We start from the raw sequence: 23,022 nt of genomic DNA, 5'->3' as shown, positions 1-23,022 counted from the left end.
AAGTTGCACATTGCATAGTCCTTGGCCGGTTACCCTAACCTCGCACATTGTTCGCATACTTTCGATGAGTTGGATAGTACATTTTATAGATGATCCCCAATTAAGAAATGAAAATGTTTCTTGACTCATGGGGTGCTTTGCAATGCAGTGACGGGCTGCTAGGGAAACAGACATAAGTTGCTCCCTAGCCTGTCAAGCCATGTACCAATAAAACTATGTCTGCTTGCTGAGGTTAGCACTTTTAGTGCAATATGTATAAATACGATCGCATCAGTTCGTATAGCTTACACCAGTCTCACCATACCCCCTTTTTTCACGGCATGAATGTCCACAATAGGCTTTTCACTATGTAACATATGCACATTGTATTGCATTCCTTGGGGCATCATTTTAACCTGCCCCCTATTCTATTAACCCCTTCAGTGCCCATGACGAGCTGGACTCGTCATGGGCCGCGGTGGCGCTGTGCCCATGACGAGTCCAGCTCGTCATAGACCCCCGCCCGCTAATGCAACGGCCGGCACAGGGCGGGGAAAGGGGCGGGCACTGAAGGGGTTAAGCAATGTATCAATGAAAAAACTATTTAGGGCTGCTCACAGAGGTTTATCACTTTTAGTACAATCTGCATAAATGCATAAACACGATCACATTAGCTCGTAAAGCTTGTACCAGTCTCAAACACCCCCGCACCGCCCCCCCCCCCTTCTCTATATTTTTAAATTTGTAAGTACATGTCGTATTATGTATGTCTCTTCTTAGGTTTATGGTTAAAATTGATTGTTTAGGCTTTTTGGCTTCTTACCTAAACTTTGCACATTGGCACTTTATTTGCCTATTACTAACAGGAGGGGTAGTAACATTTTGTATTTGTTTTCTAAATAAGAAATTATCTGGTTTGATCTTGATGGACAACAAATCCTAGAATTTTTGTATGTATATGTTCTGTTATGTATGTCCTGTGCAAGGTTTAAATTGACTAATAAACTATTTCTATAAAAAAAAAGGCAAATTACCCTAGCGAGGCAGGTGAGTGACAGGGGGTTTTAACCCAACAACTGTACAGCAAACCATCCTAAAAGATACAGGCTAGCGAACTCCCAATCACTGTGTTTAAAAAAAATATATGTTAGACCTGTCAGCCCTAGAGTGGTCTACCCGTTTTTTGCCCTTGTTGCCTCATTTTTTTCCGCCATCTTTTTGTTGGCCCTAGGTCTCTGGGCGCCTTACCACTGCCAAACAGTGCAGAGGTGCAGGTGCTCTCTCCTAACAACATGGCTGCCACAGGCCCCTGCTACTGCGGAGTGGCCATTGCATACACACACTAGTGGTTAGGAGCAGACTGGGACATCGTGATATAGTATCTTTTTCCATCCCGCCTTTTTGTCCCATAGACTATTATGTGGAAGCTCCTGGTACCTTCCAGCCCAGGAAGGGATTATGCTTTGCCGCCTTTGCAGGAGGGTCACCTGACCTGGGGGTATAAGAGCAAAGGAGGGAAACCTGACTAGTTGGTTGGGGCACCACTGGACCTGGGGGAACCTCTGCCGGAGCGTAGGCGGCTGGGCCTAGGGGAGAAACCTACACTACTGGGACTGACTGAGTCTAGGCCCTGCTGTACCCAAGTTAGATGAGGGACTCTGACTGCCTGCTGATCTTGCCTGGAGAGGGGACAACCCAGGGGACCATCTCCAGCGTGCTGCAGGGACCCACCCTGCCTCTGATACCTGCCAACTCAACCCCCCCCTTCTCCCCCCTTCTAAGCCTACCAGGGGGACCTGCCATCACCTCTCCCCCTAAGACAAGTGCTGCTCTGGACTGTCGCTGTGGGCCCTCCACGAACTGCAGGTAACGCGCTGTGACCCTCAAGCGCTGTGCTGCCGGAACTGGGCCCCAGAGAGAGAAGCTGTCTGCTGTGGCACGCTGTGCCTCAAGCGCTGTGTGGCCCCAAGCGCTGTATCAACCCCGCGCTGAGCCTTTAAGCGCTGTGTGCCCCAAGCGCTGTGTCAACCAAGCGCTGAGCCTCCCCGTGTGGTGCCAGCCTAGCGCTGTGGAAGTATATCGCCAACTGCCCAAATCACCGCCGCTGCCCCGGTACCCGTGCCCTAGTGCCGCGTGGATGCAAGCGCTCCGTGCTGGAATCACCGCCGCTGCCCAAGTCCCTACCGTCTAGCGCTGGACGCCTGGACTCACTTTGCTCTCCTGAGGCACAGCCGGGAGTAGCGCTCTTCGTTCTATTTTTTTTAAAAAAACTGCTTATTGTGTGTATTTTATACTTCTTGATTGCACTTAGCCCTGGCATATCTTCATCACTTGGCTCTGACACCCCCCGCACAACGGAGCTATCGCTGCAGCGGGTGAGGTGTTTGAATTGCTATTGCCGCCATTTCGCCGCGAGCCTTAGGCCACGCCCACTCGCGCAGGCCACGCCCCCTCCGCCAGGACTGCTCTTAAAGCGCTGACTACAAGCGCCATCCCCAGACTCACTTTGCTCTCCTGAGGCACAGCCGGGAGTAGCGCTCTTCGTTCTATTTAAAAAAAAAAAAACTGCTTATTGTGTGTATTTTATACTTCTTGATTGCACTTACCCCTGGCATATCTTCATCACTTGGCTCTTACACCCCCCGCACAGCGGAGCTATCGCTGCAGCGGGTGAGGTGTTTGAATTGCTATTGCCGCCATTTCGCCGCGAGCCTTAGGCCACGCCCACTCGCGCAGGCCACGCCCCCTCCGCCAGGACTGCTCTTAAAGCGCTGACTACAAGCGCCATCCCCAGACCCACTTTGCTCTCCTGAGGCACAGCCGGGAGTAGCGCTCTTCGTTCTATTTTTCTTTAAAAAAACTGCTTATTGTGTGTATTTTATACTTCTTGATTGCACTTACCCCTGGCATATCTTCATCACTTGGCTCTGACACCCCCCGCACAGCGGAGCTATCGCTGCAGCGGGTGAGGTGTTTGAATTGCTATTGCCGCCATTTCGCCGCAAGCCTTAGGCCACGCCCACTCGCACAGGCCACGCCCCCTCCCAACCCTCTCTCTCACTGGTATATAACATGTGTCACCCCCGGCAGCGCAGCGGACGAGCGCAGCGGGCGCGACGATTGCGCGCCGAAGGCGCGCCTAAGGCAAGCCCGTCTGCGCCCGTCCGCAGCCGGCAGGGGCCCGGGGCCCGTAACTCTGCCCAAATCACATCCTATGCCTCTAGGGACCTGATTGCATTACACTCTCTCTGGCCGCTGGAACCCTCCAGCCATTCAAAACTACTCCAACTGGGGATTTTCAACGCCCGTAGTGTTTTTCCAGAGCTCAGGGCCCTTTCATCCTCCATCACCCCTGAGCACTCTGCCTCCTTCCCACCCTCTATAACCCGGCCTGCTCAGTCACCTGTCAACATGGAGCTAGCAGTTGCATACCTCAACACCCGGTCTCTTGTCAGTCACCAACACGACATATACCACCTTCTGGACTCAGACCGTCCCGACATCTTGTTCCTAACTGAGACCTGGCTGAATGAGGACTCCTCCCCCGACATCTTGGCAGCTATTCCTCCTGGGTATTACATTCTCCAAGCCAACCGACCAGCTGGCAAATCCGGAGGTGGCGTAGCCGCTATTATCAAACTCTCTCTCAGATTCTCTTCCCTCTCTCTACTCACCATCCCCCAGGCTGACTGCCTGGCTATTAGACTCGAATCCTCGGTGTCCCCTCTTACCTGTGTCCTGGTATACCGCCCCCCTCAACCCATGCCCAATTTCCCCTCCCTCTTTGGCGATCTTCTATCCCAGCTCACACTCAATAACTCCAAACTCCTGGTCTTAGGAGACTTTAACTACTGGCCATCTGACCCACATGAAAGCCCCCACTCTTTGGCTTTCACCGATCTATTAAGCGGCCTCAATGGCCGTCAACATGTCCACACAGCTACTCATTCCAAAGGCCACACCCTAGATCAGGTCTGGACTTACAACCTTGAAATCAAATCACTCACGATCCTTCCTTGCTTTTGGTCGGACCATTTCTTAATCTCTTTCCTTCTTCTGGTCCCCCCACCGCCCCCCCGTCGTCGAGGCCCTAGCCTCCTGGCCCACAACTGGAATAAAGCTAACCTCGACCTCTTTCTCTCCTCCCTAACATCTTCGGCTCCGCCCGGCCTAGGTCCTCTAGACTCCCAGGAAGCCGCACTCGTCGATTGGTTGGAATCTGCCAGCGACAAAGTCGCCCCCCTTAAGTCTATCCGAACTAAGCGCCCTCACGACGCACATCGCTGGTTCTCCGACAGCCTCAAAACCCTTAAACTGGGACTTCGCCAAGCCGAGCATCGCTGGCGCCGAAACTACGACCCCTTAGAAAAAGCCCACTTCCTAAAATTATCCGGAGAATACAAACATGCAATCTCAGCTGCAAAATCTGCCTACTTCTCCACAAAAATTCTCAACTCCACGCAAAAATCTAAAGACATCTTTGCTATTGTGGAGGAACTTTCACACCCGGATAGGGTGACCATCAAACCCCCCCCCCCCCTCTCAGGCACTCTGCGATTCCCTTAACCATTTTTTCATAGACAAAATCAGTAAAATCAAAAACAGTATCTCCTCCGGGGCCCCAGCAATGTCCCTCCCAGAGGCCGCCCCCTTTCTCAACTCTCGCTCCCTGACACAGCTCCCTCCTATACCCGAAGAAGACTTCTTCCCCCTGCTCCACAAAGTCTCATCTGGTTCCCCCACAGACTGCTGCCCTCCGGCAATTCTCCGGACCGCTTTTTCGACCTGCCCTGGCCCTCCATTGGCCCTCCTGAACAACTCTCTCCTGCTCGGCGTGGTCCCCAGTCAGTTCAAGAACGCCGAAGTGGTCCCCATATTAAAAAAAACCAACGCCGACCCCACGGTCTTGGGCAACTTCCGCCCCATTTCCCTTCTGCCTTACCTGAGCAAGGTACTTGAGACGCATGTGACCAGCATCCTCAGCTCCTTCATCGAGGACTCCAATTTTCTAGACTCCCAGCAAGCTGGGTTTAGACCTGCCCATTCGACAGAGGCGGTTATCCTCTCTGTTATGGAGGAACTTCGTAGAGGCCCCGATTCCAACATCAGTCAAGCCCTGGTGCTCTTAGATCTGTCAGCGGCCTTTGACACGGTCGATCACACCATCTTAGTCGACCGTGTCAAAGAGGCAGGCATCAGCGGGACGGCCCTTAACTGGGTTTGTTCTTTCCTTGCGGACCACCATCAATCAGTCCGTCTTTCCCAGTTCACGGCAAACCGGACGAGAGTCACCTGCGGTGTGCCGCAGGGTTCATCCCTGTCACCCCTTCTTTTTAACCTTTACCTCACCCCCTTGATCCGCTCCCTCCCCAGTAGGAATGTCACTGCATTTAACTATGCAGATGACATACAGCTCGTTTTCAATCTCGACTCCTCGGACAAAGCGGCTCAAGATTTCCAATCCACCCTTTGCCATATCAGTAACTGGATGAGCACTCACCATCTTAAACTCAATCCCGACAAGACGGAGCTCGTTCTTGTCGGAGGCCCATCCAACCCCTGGAATTCCACCTTCTGGCCCCTTTCCCTCGGCCCTTCCCCCCACCCTGCTGACAAAGTGAAAAGCCTCGGGGTTTACATCTCCCAAGACCTCTCAATGAAGCACCAGGTCAGTGCCACTGTGTCGTCCTGTTTTTTTCAGCTCCAGAAGATCCGGAAAATAGCCCACTTTCTGACCACTGAAGCCCTCACCTTGGCACTGCTGGCGTTAGTCATCTCTCGGATCGACTACGCCAATGCCCTGTACGTCGGCATCCCACAATACCAAATCAACAGATTGCAGCTGATTCAGAATCAGGCAGCTCGCCTTATCTACCACCAACCAAAACATCACCACGTCCGTCCTCTCCTCAAGGCCCTCCACTCGCTTCCTGTTTCGGAGCGCTGCAAGTTCAAACTTGGCTGCCTGACTCATAAATCTCTGGCAGGCACCGGTCCCTCCTTTATTTCCTCCCTCTTGCACCCTTATACCCCCTCCAGGAACCTCCGTTCCTCTCATCTTGCGCTCCTTCAGACTCCCCGCTTCAAGCGCAAAAAACACGGAGGTCTCAGATTTTCCTTTTTGGCACCCTCATTCTGGAACTCTCTGCCGCTGGAACTGAGACTTTCTCCCTTTCACCTTCATTTCAGGTCTCTCCTAAAAACCCACCTCTTCCATGGCATTTACTCATAAATTCTTCTCTCCCCGCTTTCTGCCTCTTGCTGAATAAAGTGAATAGCGCCAAGAAACCGTCCGGTGAATGCCACGCTTTATAAGTAATTTTTACATTACATTACATGGAAGCGCTACTTGACAAGTCACCGCTGCGGCCCGGGCACTGGGAAGGCGATAGCACCATCTGCGCTGCCACTTCGTGTGCCGTGAGGGGGCGCTGTCACCAGGTGCGCCGCGGGCCCGACAATCACCGCCGCAGCCCCGGCGCCTGTTATTTCCGAAGCTGTTCCCCGTCCGACTTCACCGCTGCGGCCCCGAAGTCTGAGGAGGGCCGACGCGGTAGGGAGAGGGTCGCGCTAGGCCCAGGCTGCGCGTTGCCCGGCAACAAGGGTGTCGGCCACGCCCCCCCTACGAGCTGCTCCTGGATTGGCTCCCGGGCGGAGAGGGAAGCCCGGAGCCCTCTGAGGCGTGGCGGGGCCGGAGCCCCGGGGAGCTTTCTGTCAGCCAACGAAGTGTACCGCCCCCCCCCCCCCGCGAGGCCCTGAGGGAAGAGTGGAGCGGGCCTCCTGGTGGTAGGAGCGCGAGGCACTTGTTAGCGCCGGAGTGCACGGAGACTGCCTACGGTGAGTGCGGGGAAGCCAGGATTGGCCCTGGGACCCCTGCACCCCAGGTGCACGTGGATATACCTCCCTGCTGCAAAGGAGAGGAGGTTGTGAACGTTAGTGGGAGCTGGGCACGAGTGACATCAACAGGAGCAATCCTATCCGGGGAATAGTGCCTGTAATATTTCCCTCCCCAGAGGAGGTGTGGTTGTTCGGTTCATGGCCTGAAGTACTTAACTGAGACTACCGTTACCAAAAGGTTGTTGGTGCTATCCCCATGCATGAATTTATGCCTATTTGGTACCCAAACGAATTCAGAGTTGCCCTGAGGTTCCCTACCCTATTGTACCTGAATGAATTACGTGTTAACCTGGAAGTCCCTGCTTCCTTCGTGGGGCCGAATAAATTTTTGTCCTTCAATGCCCTGCCAGTCACTGATTCATGTATTTGAAGGAAATGATCGTTGCTCTGTGATTATCCAATTTTGTTAACTGTTGCTCTGAAGTGCCCTGATTGATTTACTGCAATGAATTAATTGTTACCCTATCCTGCATTGCTCAAAGTAACTGAATGGACTGATTGTTGCCTGGTGATTACCTGTTTTAGCTACTCCATTGAGAGGAATGACTTTGTTGTTGTTGCCTTGAAATCAACTGCATTATTCCTGAAATTAATTCATTTACCACGACTTGAAAATAGATAAAGAATCTGGTTTTTAGAAAACAACCTGTTATGGCGTCCTTCATTGTGTGCGCATGGCTGGGTCCGTGTGAGTGAGTGCTGCACCCGTGCTTTACACATTGCCTTTGGGTGCCTTCCTACCTCGCGCCAAGCTACCGTGTCGGAATTGGTCACCCCAGTTCTAACAATATGGATTGAAGCTTGTGAGAAGTTGGCCTGATGTATGATGTCACTAGTTCTAGTGTACACCTTATATCAGTCCAAACAACCCTTATGGTGATTGGTTGTAAAGGCAACCTTATAGACCAGCTATCCTAGTGGTAGCATGGACAAGAGCAGTCTTAGGCTAAACTCTGAATGGCATGTGAAGTCAGCTGTGATACCATATATAATCCCTTGAATACCAAATGAAAGGACACCACAACAGATATATATATAAAATAAAGTGTATTTATTCTAGTCAAACCCTCAGCACTCTTTATGAGATTAGAAGTAAGTACAACACAGTCTTATTCAAGCATACATTAAGTCACACAGGTAAGTAATACAGTTAGGCCCTAGGGGCCACGCAAACCATATACTAAAGAAGTGGTATAAGGACCACTGTCACGGAAATAGGATAGGCCTAGGCCTAGGGAATCGCTGGGGCTACACTACACTAGCAACAGTTAGGAAGTGGGAGGCCCACGGGATTCAGGTGCAGAGTTGAAACACTCACGCGTAATGCGTAAAAGTCGACAGAATTACTAGCAGTTAGAAATTAACAGTTTAAGGACACTTCTGAAGCAGCTAGAGAGTCGAGACTCGGAAACTAGACCCTAGGATAGTCACTACCCTTGTGAGCACCGAAGTACCCAAGTTACCTAGCCCACGGGCTGCGGGTGCATAGGTGTGAACTTGCGTCGGGTTTCGTCGTGGACTTCTATGGATGCCTGAAGGAAAGTTGCTGACAGGCAGTCAGTGAAGAGTGTCCGGTGGATCCCAAGGCTGGGATCAAGAAGAGAGGATACCTGCAAGCAGAAGGGACAGAGTCAAGGTCACTAGCCAGTGACCACGTGGGACCAGGAAGGAACCAGGCGATGTCTTGAAGATTGAGGTGAAGGGTGAAGCTTGTCGCTGCAGCCACGGGTACCAGGAGACGTCGAGGACGACCAGGACCAGGAGGCGAGCTGTCCCACGAAGGCTCTTGCTGTCGGCGGCGTCGAAGTCGAACTAGGACTCACCAAGCCTTGGCAAGCGGAACCCACGAAGAACGGAGGACTTGCTTCTGGTGCAGACCAGGAAGGTGTGGGGTGCTTCTCTTTTGCAAAGAAGCGGGAGCCAGTCTGGAGGAGCCAGACCAGCAGTGAAGATTTCAAGGTGTGTCGTCACAGAGGCCGCTAGCCAACGGGCAAGCAACCGGAAAGACGCGGCAGGCAGGAAAATGCAGAAGGGCCCCACGCAGGACTCGTGGAGTGTGGGGGGCTGATCTTCGGTGCAGATGGTGCTTGGGGTTGGGGCTTCTCAATCCCCGGTGCACAACTTCGAGGGTGCCTCAGAAGCTGCGCTGGAAGATACTCGCCAACTTTCCCAGGTAGCCGGTCCCACGTCTCTCGTCGCCTCCACGGATCTCAGCTCGGCTGTGGATCAGGGTCGGAGAAGTCTGGAAGTCAAGGCTCTGGTCGGGCTCTGCAGTCGGTCCCTCGTAGAACTTTAGCAAAGCAAAGGGTAGTCTCTTGATGGTGCCTGTTTGCACAGGGTAGCCACTCCTTGGCCACAAGGGAGATTCTTCAGTCTTCTTCTTTCGTCGAATGTCGAAGGTCCAGAGTTTCTGTTCAAGTTGCAGGTTCAGGATAATCTAATCTCCTGGGGCCCAGCTACCACTCTTATACTAATCTGGGGGGCTGGGTTGCCTGCTAGGTCACGCCTTATGGGTGGGACCTGGGAGGGGGGTAGTTACACCCCCTTCCCTTTGTCCAGTTTCGCGCCAGGACTGGGGCTGGAGTGCCCCAGCACCGGTTTGAACTGGACTATGCATGGGACACCTTGTGTGCCCCAGGCAGTGTCTCGTTTCATTCATCCCTCCCTGCCCCAATACACTAAGGCCTGTCTGGGGTGGTGCTCGCACCTCCCAAGGCAGGAAACCTATTGTCCAAGCCTCCCTTGCCGGGATCACTCCCAGCAGCAGGAGGTCAGACTTGTGTCGTGGCAGCAGCATCCATTTTGTGATGCTGGGGCTCTGGTTAACTTTAACCGGGTAAGTAGGTTACAACATGTCTTCTCCCTCTAGAAGGGAGGGATAATGTCCTCATCCCCAGAAATGGGATGGGGGTATTATTCCAAAGTGTTAGACACCTTACACGACATGTTTTGATAAAGCCAAACCATAGTTACCATAACCGTTTAAGATTATAAGGCACTTTAAGAGTATATGGTAGGCTATATCATAGAACAGCTATAAGGACATGGTTCCGAAAGCTGCAGACAGGCTCAGCTCATACTAGAGCACCATCTCACATGTTACCAAGCACTCTGCCTCCAGGATTGTTAAGGCCTGCTATAGGAGTGGCTGATAGGTACACATGTGTCTATATATAAGATAGGTATAGGAATACTACACCTAAGCAAGGGGTGATTACACGACCTTGCCATAGCTGAGTGATCAGCCAGTTGTGTCATAATGGAAGGCCAGGCCAGGGGTGGCATAATACATGCTGCAGCCCCTGGTAGGCCTAGGGTACACCTATGCCCTGGGTACCTAAGGTACACTGTACAGGGGCCAATAAGGTGATCCTATCCAAATGGGTTATGCACCTAAAGTACATAGTATCAATTTAGAGAGAGAACAGCAGGGCTGTGGGTCTGATTAGTAGGCCCACAGCCACATCTAAGTCGAAAACCAGTAAAGCAAAAGCAAAATGTGGGGGTGAACATAGAAAGCAGACCCTACTCTCCTACACCCCCCCCCCCAAACTTAGGGACATTAAACTAACCTTGACCAGTTGAGTCTTCATGTTCTAAGTGGAAATATCTGGAGAGTCCATCTGCATTGGCATGGTCAGTCCCAGGTCTATGTTCCACTGTGAAGTCCATCCCCTGTAGGGAAATGGACCACCTAAGAAGTTTGGGATTTTCACCCTTCATCTGATTTAGCCACAAGAGGAGCTTATGGTCTGTCTGAATCTTGAAGTGAGTGCCAAACAAGTATGGCCTCAGCTTCTTCAGGGCCCAAACCACAGCAAAGGCCTCCCTCTCAATAGCTGACCAACGTTTCTCTCTAGGGGTCAGCCTTCCACTTATAAAAGCAATGGGCTGGTCTTGACCATCTATATTAAGTCGTGAAAGAACAGCTCCCACACCTAACTCAGAAGCATCTGTCTGGACAATGAACTCTTTGGAGTAGTCTGGACTTTTCAGAATAGGTGCACTGCACATGGCCTGCTTCAGGTCATCAAATGCTTTTTGACAGCTTACTGTCCACTGAACTTTCTTTGGCATTTTCTTGGAGGTCAAGTCATTAAGTGGTGTCACAATGGACCCATAGTTCTTAACAAACTTTCTGTAGTACCCAGTCAGGCCCAAGAAAGCTCTGACCTGAGTCTGGGTAGTTGGAGGAGTCCAGTCCTTTATGGTCTGGATCTTGCTCTCCAGTGGTTAAACCTGACCCCCACCAACTAGGTGGCACAGGTATACAAACTTGCTCTGCCCTATCTGGCACTTAGTGGCCTTGATAGTGAGGCCTGCCTTTTGCAGAGCCTCTAAAACATTCCTCAGGTGGACCAGGTGATCCTCCCAGGTGGAGCTAAAGACAGCAATATCATCAAGATAAGCTGCACAGTAATCATCCAACCCAGTAAGGACTTGATTCACCAACCTTTGGTAAGTGGCAGGTGCATTCTTCAAACCAAAGGGCATTACCACAAATTGATAATGTCCTCCTGGGGTCGAGAAAGCAGTTTTGGCCTTTGTATTCTCAGCTAGTCTGATTTGCCAGTAGCCTGCTGTCAGGTCAAATGTGCTCAAAAACTTAGCAGCTGCCAGTCTGTCAATGAGCTCATCTGCCCTAGGTATTGGGTGGGCATCTGTCCTAGTGACAGCATTGAGACCTCTGTAATCCACGCAAAACCTCATCTCTCTCTTACCATCTTGGGTGTGAGGTTTTGGCACAAGAACTACAGGACTAGCCCAAGGGCTTTCTGAAGGTTCAATGACTCCCAGCTCCAACATCTTTTGTACCTCAACTTTTATGCAGTCCCTGACATGGTCAGGATGCCTGTAGATTTTACTCTTCACAGGCAGACTGTCACCAGTGTCCACCTCATGGGTGCACCAGTTTGTCTGACTTGGGGTCAGAGAGAACATATGTCTGTAGGATTGCAGAACTGGTCTGCAGTCCTGTTGCTGATGGACAGTGAGGCTGTCAGAAAAGACCACACCATCAACTGAGCCATCATCAGGGTTCTGAGTCAACGGGTCTGGGAGAGGGTCACTCTCTTCCTCCTGCCCCTCATCTGTAGCCATGAGTAAGCCCATGTCTGCCCTGTCAACATATGCCTTCAATCTGTTGACATGAAGCACCTTGTGGGGGCTTCTGGGAGTCCCAAGGTCCACCAAGTAGTTGACTTCTCCCTTTTTCTCAACAATAGTGTGGGGTCCAGACCATTTGTCTTGGAGTGCTGCGGGGGCCACTGGCTCCAACACCCACACTTTCTGCCCTAGCTGGTAAACAGTCAGCACAGCCTTTTGGTCATGCCAAGATTTTTGGAGTTCTTGGCTTGCCTCAAGGTTTTTAGAAGCCTTCTTCATATACTCTGCCATCCTGGAGCGGAGACCAAGTACATAATCCACTATATCAAGTTTGGGTTGTCTGAGAGGTCTCTCCCATCCTTCCCTTACCAAACATAGGGGTCCTCTTACAGGATGTCCAAACAAAAGCTCAAAAGGGCTGTAGCCAACCCCCTTTTGTGGGACCTCTCTGTAAGAAAACAGAAGGCAGGGTAAAAGGATGTCCCATCTTCGCCTAAGCATGTCTGGTAACCCTTTTATCATTCCCTTTAGGGTCTTGTTGAATCTCTCAACAAGCCCATTGCACTGTGGGTGATAGGGTGTGGTGAACTTGTAGTTCACACCACACTCCTTCCACATTGCAGTCAAATATCCTGACATGAAGTTGGCACCTCTGTCAGAAATGACCTCCTTTGGAAAGCCCACTCTGGAGAATACTCCAAGCAGGGCCCTTGCCACAACAGGAGCTGTTGTGGTCCTCAGGGGAATAGCTTCTGGAAACCTGGTGGCATGGTCCACTATCACCAGTATAAATCTGTGCCCAGATGCTGTTTGTGGGTCCATCGGTCCTACAATATCTATGCCCACTCTTTCAAAGGGAACCCCCACCACAGGTAGTGGTATGAGGGGGGCCTTTGTGGTGCCACCTAATTTGCCACTGGCTTGGCAGGTGACACAGGAGCGGCAAAACTCCTTGGTATCTTCTGACATATGGGGCCAGTGAAAGTGAGGGACAAGCCTGTCCAAAGTCTTGTTCTGGCCTAAGTGTCCTGCAAGGGGAATATCATAGGCCAAGGTAAGAAGGAAGCCTCTGAACTTCAGTGGTATGACCAACCTCCTGGATGCACCAGGCTTGGGGTCTCTAGCCTCTGAATACAGCAGCCCTTCATCCCAATACACTCTATGGGTACCTTGAGCATTCCCTGCAGCCTCAGCAGCAGCCTGCTGTCTGAGGGGTTCAAGAGAGAGGCAGTCTAATTGAGCCTGTCTCAGATCTGCCCTTGAAGGTCCCCCTGTCCCAAGAAACTCAACCTGATCAGGTTCAAGTTCTTCCAGGACAGTTCCTTCAGGGCTCTCAGAATCATCCTCCTGTGAGGGCTGATCCAGTGTCTGAGGCAGGGGGGAAGGCACAGCCTTTACCCTACTGCTCTTTCTCTTGGGTTGTGACTGGTCCATAGTTTCAGGATCCAGCACTTGTTCAGTGGTGCACTTTTTGGCCTGTGACCTGGTCACAGCAAGGACATGTGCATCTATCCCCAGCATTTCTGCATGGGTCCTATACTCCACTCCAGACCAAACTGAAGTTTCAAGATCATTGCCCAGTAAACACTCTACAGGAAGGTCTGAACTAACAACTTTCTTGAGGCCAGTTACCCCTCCCCAGGAGAAGTTAACAATAGCCACACTATGGGAGGTAGTGGCATTGCTAGCGTTGGTCACTAGGTAATTCTCACCTAGTATGATCTGTCCAGGGTCCACAAAGGCAGGTGTCACCATTGTATCACTAGCCCCAGTGTCCCTGTAGGCCTGAGCCATTCTTTGGTTAATAAAAGGAGTCTGTCTGTACTTGCCCAGGTTACTGGAGCCTACAGTAGAGGACAAAGCTAAGTCCCCATCACAGATCAGAACAGCCTGAGTAGGTATCCTGACTAGGCCAGAATCCTCCTCAGTTCCCAGGGTTAACCCTCCTACACCCTTTTGCTGGGAACCACCACTTACAGCTGAACTAGGGGGTACAATTGCCTTAGGGGCAATGGTGGCTGGGGGCTTATCCTTTTTGGTGCACTCACTAAACCAATGTGAGTTGGACTTACAATAGTTGCACCATGGTTTCTTTTGGCCATCTTTCTTTTTATCCTTTTTGGGACCACCCTCCCCCTGAGCCTTTTGGGGGCCTGGTGATGACTTCTGGTCTTTTTGTTTCTGATCATTACCCTTCTGGTCTGCCTTTTTCTGATCACCGCCCTGGTTCTGGTGTTTCTGCTGAACTCTAGTCCTGACCCATCTATCTGCCTTCTTTCCCAATTCTTGGGGAGAAGTCAGATCAGAATCAATCAGGTGTTGATGCAGTAGCTGGTTTTGACAGTTGTTAAGTATTTGTTCTCTCATGATCAAATTATACAATCCTGTATAGTCCTTAACCTTACTTCCCACTAGCCAGCCTTCCAGAGCCTTAGTGGCGCAATCTACAAAGTCAGTCCAGTCCTGAGTCTGTGTCTTCTGGGTATCCCTGAACAACAACCTGTATTGTTCAGTGGTTAGGCCAAACCCATCAATTAGAGCACTCTTCAGGACAGTGTAATTGTCTGCATCCTCATCACTAACTGTGAGGAGCTTGTCTCTACCTTTCTCAGAGAAGGAGAGCCACAAGATAGCTGCCCACTGACTTTGGGGTACCTGCTGTACTTTGCAAGCTCTCTCCAAAGCAGTTATCCATTTGTGGATGTCATCCCCACACTTGTGGGGAGGGACAATCTTGCTCAGGTTTCTATTATCATAGTGCCTGTCTCTATCCTTAGGGATATTGCTGCCACCAGTGGGTTCTAACCCACTTAACTTTTGCTCTCTAGCCAGAGCAAGCTTCTCCTTGGCAAGGGCAAGTTCTTCCCTCTCAATCCTCAGATTAGCTTCCCTCATTCTGGCTTCATGCTCTTTTCTCCTGGGGGAAGTCATTCCCCTGTGAGAAGAGGCACTAGAGATGCTAGAGACATGGGAGTGGATGGATTCCCTTGAAGGGGATCTGTCTCTCCTGCTTCTCTGGTTAAGCCCACTTGGGGGTCTGTATGGGGGGACCCCATGAAAACTCTCATGTAAGCTTAGGTTAGCCTGGCTAAGTCTTCCCACTTGGCCCTGGCTGTCTACCTCTTCATCTGAAGTCCCATCTGAATCATCTGTGGTGGGTAGACCCTCCTTTGTACCTAGGGTACTAGCCTGTGAGGCCCTAAGAGTATCATATTCCTCTAGGAGTTGCACTAGCTGAAGGAGGGTAGGGTTTGCACCCTGTTTTAACTTTCTGGAGGTACACAGTTGTCTCATCTCCTGAAAAGTTAGGGTATCATATCTAGAGGGGGTCTTTTTCAGACCTGCCCCTCCTGAGAAAGCATCTACTTGATCTCCTCCCAGAGACATGATCTAGTGAGGGTGTGGTGTGTGCACCTACCTACACTAGTTGTTTCTACTAAACCTCTCTAGTAGTTGTAGTCAGGGTGTGTACTCCCTTCAACCTACAACTAAGTCCAGTAGGACTTAAGTATTATAATCTATGTTATATGTACCTAAACAATATCTGTGTGATCTTTCAATTTAGTATCTCAAGATTACAATGGTATTGCAACAGCAAGCTCAGATCCCACCGCTGCCACCAATGTGAGAAGTTGGCCTGATGTATGATGTCACTAGTTCTAGTGTACACCTTATATCAGTCCAAACAACCCTTATGGTGATTGGTTGTAAAGTCAACCTTATAGACCAGCTATCCTAGTGGTAGCATGGACAAGAGCAGTCTTAGGCTAAACTCTGAATGGCATGTGAAGCCAGCTGTAATACCATATATAATCCCTTGAATACCAAATGAAAGGACACCACAACAGATATATATATAAAATAAAGTGTATTTATTCTAGTCAAACCCTCAGCACTCTTTATGAGATTAGAGGTAAGTACAACACAGTCTTATTCAAGCAAACATTAAGTCACACAGGTAAGTAATACAGTTAGGCCCTAGGGGCCACGCAAACCATATACTAAAGAAGTGGTATAAGGACCACTGTCACGGAAATAGGATAGGCCTAGGCAATCCCTGGGCTACACTACACTAGCAACAGTTAGGAAGTGGGAGGCCCACGGGATTCAGGTGCAGAGTGGAAACACTCACGCGTAATGCGTAAAAGTCGATAGAATTACTAGCAGTTAGAAATTAACAGTTTAAGGACACTTCTGAAGCAGCTAGAGAGTCGAGACTCGGAAACTAGACCCTAGGATAGTCACTACCCTTGTGAGCACCGAAGTACCCAAGTTACCTAGCCCACGGGCTGCGGGTGCATAGGTGTGAACTTGCGTCGGGTTTCGTCGTGGACTTCTATGGATGCCTGAAGGAAAGTTGCTGACAGGCAGTCAGTGAAGAGTGTCCGGTGGATCCCAAGGCTGGGATCAAGAAGAGAGGATACCTGCAAGCAGAAGGGACAGAGTCAAGGTCACTAGCCAGTGACCACGTGGGACCAGGAAGGAACCAGGCGATGTCGTGAAGATTGCAGGTGAAGGGTGAAGCTTGTCGCTGCAGCCACGGGTACCAGGAGACGTCGAGGACGACCAGGAGGCGAGCTGTCCCACAAAGGCTCTTGCTGTCGGCGGCGAAGTCGAACTAGGACTCACCAAGCCTTGGCAAGCGGAACCCACGAAGAACGGAGGACTTGCTTCTGGTGCAGACCAGGAAGGTCTGGGGTGCTTCTCTTTTGCAAAGAAGCGGGAGCCAGTCTGGAGGAGCCAGACCAGCAGTGAAGGTGTGTCGTCACAGAGGCCGCTAGCCAACGGGCAAGCAACCGGACAGACGCGGCAAGCAGGAAAATGCAGAAGGGCCCCACGCAGGACTCGTGAAGTGTGGGGGGCTGATCTTCGGTGCAGATGGTGCTTGGGGTTGGGGCTTCTCAATCCCTGGTGCACAACTTCGAGGGTGCCTCAGAAGCTGCGCTGGAAGATACTCGCCACTTTTCCCAGGTAGCCGGTCCCACGTCTCTCGTCGCCTCCACGGATCTCAGCTCGGCTGTGGATCAGGGTCGGAGAAGTCTGGAAGTCAAGGCTCTGGTCAGGCTCTGCAGTCGGTCCCTCGTAGAACTTTAGCAAAGCAAAGGGTAGTCTCTTTGTGGTGCCTGTTTGCACAGGGTAGCCACTCCTTGGCCACAAGGGAGATTCTTCAGTCTTCTTCTTTCGTCGAAGGTCCAGAGTTTCTGTTCAAGTTGCAGGTTCAGGATAATCTAATCTCCTGGGGCCCAGCTACCACTCTTATACTAATCTGGGGGGCTGGGTTGCCTGCTAGGTCACGCCTTATGGGTGGGACCTGGAAGGGGGGTGGTTAAATCCCCTTCCCTTTGTCCAGTTTCGCGCCAGGACTGGGGCTGGAGTGCCCCAGAACCTGTTTGAACTGGACTATGCATGGGACACCTTGTGTGCCCCAGGCAGTGTCTCGTTTCATTCATCCCTCCCTGCCCCAATACACTAAGGCCTGTCTGGGGTGGTGCTCGCACCTCCCAAGGCAGGAAACCTATTGTCCAAGCCTCCCTTGCCGGGATCACTCCCAGCAGCAGGAGGTCAGACTTGTGTCGTGGCAGCAGCATCCATTTTGTGATGCTGGGGCTCTGGTTAACTTTAACCGGGTAAGTAGGTTACAACATGTCTTCTCCCTCTAGAAGGGAGGGATAATATCCTCATCCCCAGAAATGGGATGGGGGTATTATTCCAAAGTGTTAGACACCTTACACGACATGTTTTGATAAAGCCAAACCATAGTTACCATAACCGTTTAAGATTATAAGGCACTTTAAGAGTATATGGTAGGCTATATCATAGAACAGCTATAAGGACATGGTTCCGAAAGCTGCAGACAGGCTCAGCTCATACTAGAGCACCATCTCACATGTTACCAAGCACTCTGCCTCCAGGATAGGAATGTTAAGGCCTGCCATAGGAGTGGCTGATAGGTACACATGTGTCTATATATAAGATAGGTATAGGAATACTACACCTAAGCAAGGGGTGATTACACGACCTTGCCCCAGCTGAGTGATCAGCCAGTTGTGTCATAATGGAAGGCCAGGCCAGGGGTGGCAGAATACATGCTGCAGCCCCTGGTAGGCCTAGGGTACACCTATGCCCTGGGTACCTAAGGTACACTGTACAGGGGCCAATAAGGTGATCCTATCCAAATGGGTTATGCACCTAAAGTACATAGTATCAATTTAGAGAGAGAACAGCAGGGCTGTGGGTCCGATTAGCAGGCCCACAGCCACATCTAAGTCGAAAACCAGTAAAGCAAAAGCAAAAAGTGGGGGTGAACATAGAAAGCAGACCCTACTCTCCTACAAAGCTCACTATTGAAATTCTATTATAACACTTTATGGATCCGGAAAATTGAGAATAAGTGGTCAACACCATAGCATTAGTCTGTGCAAAAGGTGATAACATTTTTAGTGTTTTGCATCCTTTTTCAGATGAGGTGACAAGACACTATACCGTTGTCAAAATGTAATTAGGCGTAAGAGACTTTGAGAATTACTTTCTAACTTCCCACACTTTTGGCCAGTCCTGCACACATCTATTTTATGCCCAAGTTTCAGAACAACCTGTGTTACTGCTATCGATTTCAGCAAAGCATGAAGAGGCGTAAATATTTAGTCGCAGAGACACATCATTGTAACACATTAGTATATGTGGCTTTTTATTACACACACTGCAACACCCTTAGCTTATGCAGAGAAACATTTGCTGCATCATGTTTGAAGCCTCTTTGATCCTCACACACGTCACTAAGCACCTCCAAAATATGTCCAGCACCCTAACCACCATGTACTACGCAAGGATCCCCGGACGCGAAAGCAAATCAGAATTCTGTGTGGCCTCGTCAGGAGTAGGAAGCACTACGTAAATGCTAAAATACTATACAATAAAATGAGTTCCAGCATTGTCGATATTGATACGTAAATATTTTGTGTTTTCTCGCATAGCGTGAAAAGGACTTTAGTTGGCCCTCATGTACTGTGCCAGTTACTAGTAGCCCAAAAGCAGACCCTTTGATCTTAGGCACACAGCATGTTTTGTGCCTTTGGTATATTTAGTGAAAACAACGTAGTGGGACGGTAATCATTAGCCTCGCAACAGGTAAAAAGCCTAGAATTATTAGTCCAAGAGAGTAGGGCATACCAATAACCAATATCCTGACAATTGGTAGTGTGCCTGTAAACAGAAAGGCACTTGGCTTCGCACAACGTACCAACCCCTTACACCCTACTCAGCAGGTTCTGTACCCATAAATATTAATTACATATTAGCTCCTATGTGTTGGTAATCGCTAGCCTGCAGCGAGTATAAGTCTATACGCATTATATCCTGAGCAGACATTGCACCTACGACTATCTGCTCTGATATGTGACCCCTGACTTCACTGCGCAAACACTTGCTGACTCCAACGGAGAGAGACGTTTTAAGGCATGGGCAAAGTGGGCTCCGGACCAGGGCCCCAGCCTTTCAGGGGACCCCGATAGAGCCAGCTCTGTTAGGCAGAGTCTTGCCCTGATGACCGTGAATAATTATTAAACAGATTGTTTTAAATACAGTGTTCCTTTAATTTATTTTTAATGTGCATGATGGGTGAGATTCTATTGCAGACATTTTGCAGAGAAAGTGTGTTTATGTTTCATGCAAGTCATTAAAAAAGTTTGTTTTAGATCAAAATAGGGCCTCACATATGAGAAATGGGAGGGAATCACAGAGATTATTTGCAGCACTATTAATGAGCTGCTGCTGTGTTAAAATATTGAAAACACACATCACTATCCCTGAATATTAGATGTAAACAAATTTGAATTTGGACGAGTGTAGCTGTGCACTGCCAGTGACCTGGCCAAAGAGGGCATGAAAGACCTGAACTTGAATCATGCATTTGAAGCTGTTCTGAACAGGGGCCCCCAAAATACGTTTGGCCCTGGGCCCCCAAATCCTTAAGATGTCCCTGCTCCAGGGGACCGTGCTCTTTTTCACTCCCTTGCTCACGTTCAGCCTGATCTACAGACATGTTTCCCTGATAGGTGAGGTAGTGTTGTTGCCAGGGAGAAAGATGCAAAACAGAGGTGTTCCTACTTCCTCACTTTCTTTTCCTCTATCTGGCCACAGGATTTCTTCTCAACAGTAGACGGAGAAGGGAAGTTGCCATGCTCCACCTGCTGTAAAAGGTACAGGCTAGTAAACTCCCTATCTCAGTGTATTTAAAAAATATGGGTAAAGTTCATTATGGAAATTGTATTATAACACTTTATTTAAATATTGTTTACTAATGAAACAAACATTTGGTAACCGTAAAAAGTATAAGCGAGTAACTCAGGCAACATAAAGGGTAAAATATTGCACAGTAAAACAAATTAAAAAAAATAAAAACTCACGCTGCAAATACAGTAAAGTAAGAAATTATTATTCTTTTTACTAACATGAGCAATTTCTGCAGGGGTGTGACTGCTGGGAAGAAAAGTTTAGAGAAGATACAGAGGGTAACCTGGAGGAAGAGAAATTGATTTGTAGAACTGGCAATGGTAGCGCGTTACGTCATTGGAGTTAGTGAACATTTACGGCTGTGTGACCAATGACGGTGAATTGCTGTTGTGGAGGGAAGCTCAGAAAAATATGCAAAATGCTAATGTTTATAGTGCGCCCCAAAACACGCATGAGCAAAAACGAGGAGGGAGCACATACAGACGGGGATCTTATAACGATGGAACACAGCAATATGTTACCCAACAGGCAGCGCATTCGCTGTCTTGTAGGCTTCGGCCTACAACTTGCTTTTGGAGCTGCACTTATATTATGTCCTGGCGCCCTCTGGTGTCAAAGCTGTATAAATATAGTGAAAATGTGTGCTTTTTCGTTTCAAATGACAAGTAGGTTTTCAATGTAGTGGTAGTTTACTTGGTTACAAATAATTGTAACCTATCATGCAGACAGCACAGTCCATTGTGTCAAGACTGGCCCGGCCTCAGGCCGTCCTTGGCCACACCTTGACCGTCACGTATCGGCTGGGCAAAGGGGAGAGAGACAAGGGGAGAGAGGATGTGGTCCGTCGGCTAAACTGCCGATTTTGGTGCTGGAAACCAGAGTTCGAGCCTCTAGGTCGCGTCCACGTCCTGTGATTCAGGGCAAATCACTTAATCTCCCCGTGCCTAAATGTGTAATGTAAATACGGTGCTCGATGTTGCATCCAGCTAGATGCATTCTAGTGTTTCACCGCTGATGTAAGACACTGTACACCCACCCACCACAGGCGTCACCAGTCAGGTGACCCTGGTAATAAAAGGGGCCGGGTGCACGTGCCCGGGGCCCAGTTACTGCACCATACCAGCATGTGTCTGTGTCAGTCCTTTTGCCCAGCATGAGGGCCTAGCGCCCAACGTAACACTGGCGACGAGGCGGGTACTTCCACCCGCGTGTGCACGCTCCGATCGGCGCACCGAAGGAAAGAAAACATAGAGGGAGAGAGGACTGCCCCCAGGGAGGCCACCCCCTCCGCGAGAAGGCGCGACACGCCGAGAAGCCTGCAGGGCGAGGCGGAGCCCGCAGCATGTCCGGAGGCGGCCAGGTGCCCACCCAGAGTCTGACGCCGTGACCCCCGCGTGGGAAGCGCCCCGAAGACAAGCGGACCGATCGGAGCCCACCCGCATCGGCCGCGACCTGCCCGGTGAAGGAGGAGAAGTGCGAGCCGTGCGGAGCCCACCCGCATCGGCCGCGACGCCGTGATTCAGCAGGAGGAAGTCGGGTGCCCACCCCGACCCCGTCGAGCCTGCCGCTGTGCCCGGTTCGAAGAGTGGTCCGAGCAGAGCCCACCCGCGTCAGCCACGACTCCCTCACAGAGCCTGTGTCAAGCGGAGCCTACCCGCGTTAGAAGAAGCCCAGCCGGGCAGAAGGTGAGCCCTGTATGCAAAATGGCGGGGGGCCGCGACAAGAGAGCCTAGCGTGAGAGGAGGATGAGAGTGGCGGCCGTCCACTTCCCCACGAGGAAGATTTGAACTCGGTCCAGAAGCGAAGGTCCCCGCCCCTACCAGCACCAGCGAGGGGACGTGAATCACTGTCACTGTCCTGCTACGGCGTAAACGCCGGAGGCGGAGCCCACCCGCGAAGGAGCAGCGCGACGAATGGAACCAGCGGGTGCCGACACACCCCCCCCCTGCCGCGCGAGGACTGCAGGAAGCTGCCGCGGGCAGGGAGAGCGATTCGAAGATAAGGAATGGCCGCCGCCGGCCATAGCAGTATGCCCCCACCTCACAGGACCCCGGCGGCACTCGGAATAATGATAAGCGGCCAGCGCCGCCGAAGATAAACTAAACTGGGCGCGAGTTGGCACTGACTGCCAGCACGCCCACAGAAGTCCCGACTGTGCAGGGAAACCCAGCGTGATGGAGGAGCACCTCTCACCCAACTCGCGCACACGCGAGTGATGCCTTGTCCTCTGTGGTGCTTACTAGCAATGCCCGTTGCCCCCTGCCTCCAAACAAATAAATGTAAAGGACTTACCTGCTGGCTGGCCCCGGTCCTGCTCCCAGCGTTCTGCTCCTGCTGTGCCTCCAGCTCTCCTACTCACGAGGGAAGCCTGGAGAAACAAAACAAGAAGACACGGAAGGACAGTCTAGCAGCAGAGAAGGTTGCTGCTGAGTGAATGGAAGAAAAGCACACCCTGCACTGCCATCTAGTGGCCGGAGGGCAGCATTGCACCAGTTGCAGGAAAAGAATGGAAAGGCTAGAGAAGAGGCAGCAAGGCACGTACCGCAAGGTCTGACCGATGCGCGATGGTGAGCGCACGGGAACGCGATGGAGGCGCACAGGAATGCGCCAGAAGCGCAGGAACGGGACAGAAGCGCAGGGAAGAAGAGACAGTGTGCCACAGGGATGCAGCACCATCCCACAGCGACAAGGAGGAAGAAAGAACGGTGTCAAGCCGACCAGCCACATGGTCGGACCCCTGGAGCCGCGTCCGGTGAAGCGCATGAAGAGCGCAGTCGAATGCGCGCCAAAAGTGAAGCCGACCGGCCA

At 50.9% G+C, this 23,022-nt stretch overlaps 1 long non-coding RNA gene across 1 annotated transcript in view; it reads right to left on the bottom strand.

Moving 5' to 3' along the window:
• LOC146797960 (uncharacterized) overlaps nucleotides 1–22,576 on the bottom strand; it is a 46,224-nt gene extending 23,648 nt beyond the window's left edge. Inside the window, exon 1 of the long non-coding RNA XR_014968570.1 lies at nucleotides 22,507–22,576. This is a non-coding gene — a long non-coding RNA (uncharacterized LOC146797960). The remainder of the gene's footprint in view (nucleotides 1–22,506) is intronic.
• Between the last annotated feature and the right edge of the window lie 446 nt (nucleotides 22,577–23,022).

The sequence above is a fragment of the Triturus cristatus genome, chromosome 9, assembly GCF_964204655.1.
Source record: "Triturus cristatus chromosome 9, aTriCri1.1, whole genome shotgun sequence".
NCBI lineage: Eukaryota > Metazoa > Chordata > Amphibia > Caudata > Salamandridae > Triturus > Triturus cristatus.
This window is presented reverse-complemented; position numbering and strand designations above follow the sequence as displayed.